Source organism: Euphorbia lathyris, chromosome 8, assembly GCF_963576675.1.
Source record: "Euphorbia lathyris chromosome 8, ddEupLath1.1, whole genome shotgun sequence".
NCBI lineage: Eukaryota > Viridiplantae > Streptophyta > Magnoliopsida > Malpighiales > Euphorbiaceae > Euphorbia > Euphorbia lathyris.
The window spans coordinates 13,397,650-13,402,120 of NC_088917.1; positions in this window are offsets into that span (position 1 = coordinate 13,397,650).

The following is a 4,471-nucleotide window of genomic DNA, read 5'->3' on the forward strand; positions in this document are numbered from 1 at the left end:
AAATTGGGCCAATTGGAGAAATAATTCGTCAAACTGTCTTTTCGGTCATGAATCTTGTAATCTACACTTTACACATGCGTCATTTTATCAGTAACAAATCACAAACATATGTTGGGATGTGGAAAAAAAAATAAATATATATATATATATATATATTGTATTTTGTACGAATTAGACAAAAAAAATTCAAAAAACTTCACCAAATTTATAAATATTAATCTCCAATTCTATTATTAAATTATAAAAAACATGAAATCTTTTTTTAGAACGAATTGATATGCAATTGGTGCAAAATAAGGAAGAAAAATATCTGTTCTTATAATAGTGTCTGAAATTGACCCAAATTATCAACGTTATGGGTAAAAAATGCATCAATTTAGACGTTAGGGGATAAAACTGCTCCAGACCCAAAACATTAGCTTTATTTAGCAAATAAATGTTTAGCTGTTTGCTGATTATATTAACGATTATCTGGTTACATTTTTTATCAACTGATTTAACTAAGTAATTGTATAAACTTATTTAGTACAACTTCACAAATAATGACATTGTAAAACCTTTATTTGGAGTTTTAGAGCTAAATGGTAGTAATCAAAGACAGTTTAATCTCAATGTATATCACAATGTAATATAAACCTAACATTTTCTAGATGATGTAATTTTAAGTTTTATTTTCTGGTGTAGTTTCATGTTCTAGCCACCTTGTAATTTTCAGCGTTTTGTCCACCTAATAAGACTTGAAACTATATATTTTTTGTTAATGAAAAAACTCATTTTTCGTAAATAAGTTTTGAAATTGCACCATCTAGTAAACGTTAGATTTAAGATTTCAATATTAGATGCTAAATTTTCTCTTCACCGATAATTATAGGGCTTAAATTTGTAATTTATCCCAAAAAAATAAGGCTGTGAATGAAAAGGCAAAAAGGTTATGGGCCTAGGGAGTAAAATTTTAGAAATAATAGGAGCAATAAGGTGAAAATACAAGTTTTTTTTTTATGAAAGGAAAATTTTATTGAAGAATAAAGAAACAAAGTTCAGGTTGGAATCTGATTCTTGTTGGTCTGCTTTGTTTGTTTGTTGGAATTACTCTTTTTCTGTCTTTTTTTTTTCCCTTAAGCCAACTGTAATACCCGTCACCCTATGAAAAGAAGGGAGAGCGACAACTTATCGTAGGATGTCTACGTGGCGTAAAAGATTTTACACGTGGTGTTATTCTGGTAAGTATGGCCCCATGAAAGATCATGCCACCAATAAGATTGCTTGCTATTAAAACAATCAGGAAACAAAATAATACTGTATAAGGCTAATACATGACGAGTTGTTGTGCAAAATAGTAGATTAGCTCCTTGAATTTTACAAGTGGCTCACTCGCTCCTTAAACTTGCTTATTTCGTATTACCAGCTTCCTAAATTTATCCATAAAAGTAGATTAACTCCCTGAACTTGCTTATTTTATAACAACTAAATACAAAAACTTATTAAACTTAAATTCTAAAAATACGTCTTCATCTATTCAAGAGGTAATTTTTTCGCTTCTCCTACATTTCAACCTATTATAAGAGTTAGTGTTGCAAGTTTGAGAGATTGAATGGATGAGAATCGAGAGTTCGTATTATGGTTTTTATGTTTAGTTGTTATAGAATAAGTAAGTTTAGGGAGTTGGTGAGACACTTGCAAAGTTCGGGGAGCTAATCTACTTTTATGGACAAGTTTAAAAATAAGCAAGTTTAGAGAGTTAGTGAGACACTTGAAAAGTCCAAAGAGTCAATCTATTATTTTAGACAAGTTGAGTGAGTTGGTGATATATTACGCCAATAATATATATACATATAGTTAGAGAGAAATTCTAAGTTGGCCTAATACATAAATAACCCCCTGAACTTGTCCAAATGTTGTAACTACCTCCCGAACTTTCAATTGTAACAACTTACCCCTCAAACTTATCCAATTGTAAAACATAACCCTTCAAGCTTGTCCAATTGTAAAACATATCCCCAAATTGCTGACATGGACTGCAATTGAAGAAGCACGTGAAATACAAAAGCTGCAACGCTCGTGGGGTGTGATAATAAGATATTTGGTGTGATACGAATCCGGAAAAACATTTTTACGGTTGCTTCAAGTACGGGGTAAAAAAATTTCCAATTTGGGGTTATGTTTTATAATTGTAAGTTTAAGGGATAAATTGTTACAATTGAAAGTTGGAGGGGGCAGTTGCAATATTTGGACAAGTTCAGGGGTTATTTGTGTATTACGCCTTCTAAGTTTTATGTGTAAGCTTATTAATTTTGTTCTTTCGAACCAAGAAATTATTCAAAAAGTAATGGGTATGGAAGATGATGATAATCAAGATCCAGATAATAGAAACGTTATATAAGCTTTTTTGTCCTAGAGAGTTTGCAAAACTATTTGATTTAATATGAGAAAAATGTGTCAAATGCAGTTTATGCCCTTCAAAAAGTTAAATATGAAATTAATTTAGTTCGCATGAAAAGAAGAAATAATCGACTATAGATACATATTTTAGAAAAATATAAAATTGTTTAGTAAGTGCTTTATTTTAGGAATTATATACATTGTTTTCATACGTATTTAATGCATTTTTAATGGGTCTCAAGGATTTTTTTTTTAAAATTATTATCTTATGCATATAGCGAGGCATATTTTTATTTTTTGGATGAAAGAAGGCACTAGGCCCAGGAACAAAAAAGAAAAGAAAGAGAAAAATAAATCCTAATGTACAATCATTCCAGTCGTCCCTCGGCCTTGCCGATCTTCGAGTAGAATGTGCTGGAGACCTGCATGAGGCGTACCACACTCGTGGTGATCCAGGGCAAATGTGCCTGCGAAGTTTGCCATCCAATCAGCTGTCTGATTACCTTTCCTGAAAACATGCTTTAGCTATACTTTCCAATTTCTATCTATGAGTCTCTGACATTCACCAGATAATACGTGATTCATCACCAGATATCTACTGCTTTTTTTAGAAAATTATACTTAATTTTTGGAACACAAACTATAAACTTTAGAACATATGTTATGTTTTTTAGAACATACGTTATGTTATTTAGAATGTGAGTTTTTTTTTTTTTGAACAAAAAAATGGCCCATATAATTACTATTTTTTTAAGACATTATCTTAATTTTTAGAACACAAATTATAAAGTTTAGAACATATGTAACAGTATTTAGAACATCGTCTTTAACAATTTAAAATATAAATTACAAAAATATAGAGGAATTAAATAAATAAGAAATTAGAGCATGTTTTTGGTTTTTTTCTTTTAATAATTAATTATTATGCACATTTGTTTTTTTCTATTAATAATTATTATGCGAATTTAATCAATATTCATAAGTGCATGCATCAAATATTAAACAATAAAAGCTACAAGGGCATTGGTATATTAATTAGCGCGCGGCAAAATATATAAGGAAAGTAAATGGCTCAGTGGTAAGCAGTGTGGAGTGGAAATCAAGAGGCTAGGGTTCGACCCCCCAAGTAGCAGTAATTTTTTTATTAAATTTTACACCCAAAACTACGTAGTTTTGGGTGGTTCTCACCTAAGGTGAGTTCTCACCTAGGGGATGGTTCTCACTTGATCCCTTCCCTATATATATTACGATTTAATTACTCAAAAGGGATTTCTGTCAACTATTGCTCAAAATCTTATATAATATTTTTTTAAGTTTATTATATTATAAAAATAAAAATAAAATTATATTATTGAATTTTTGCTTTATAGAATTTTGATTAAAATTTAAATTTGATCTTACTTGGAAACGTTAGATTTAAATTTACACAATTTCATAACATTAAGCTTAAACATTTAGTGCATTACTAACGCATGAACTTGTGCAAATGTAACCCCAACGTTTCAAGCGAAGTGCAGATTTAGTCTTAACGTATGAAATTGTACAAATTTAACCCTAACGTTTTAAACGAAGTGCAGTTTTAGCTCTAATGTATGAAATTGTGCAAATTTAACCCTAACGTTTCCAAGCAAGATCAATTTTAACCACGTGCTACCGAAAATTTGAAAAGACTTGTTTGACTGTTATTTAGCTACATCAGACATTCTAAACCAGTTCTTCGATAAATTGAAGCAGTTTCATACATTTTTTTTGTAACTATATTAATAACACAGTAAAATATTTTAGACAGTTCCAAAAAAACTAAACCTGCTACGTATAAATTAATCGCAATCTTTTTTGAAATTGTCTAAAATATTTTATTGTGTTATTAATGCACTAAATATATTTTTTTTGTTAGTAATGCATTAAATATTTAACCTTAACGTTTCAAGCGAAGTGCATATTTAACCTTAACGTATGAAATTGTACAAATTTAACCTTAATGTTCCCAAATAAAATCAAATTTAAATTTTAATCAAAATCATAAACAAAAATTCAATCAACATTAGTATAATTTATATATATTTTTATTTTTATAAAATAATAAATTCAA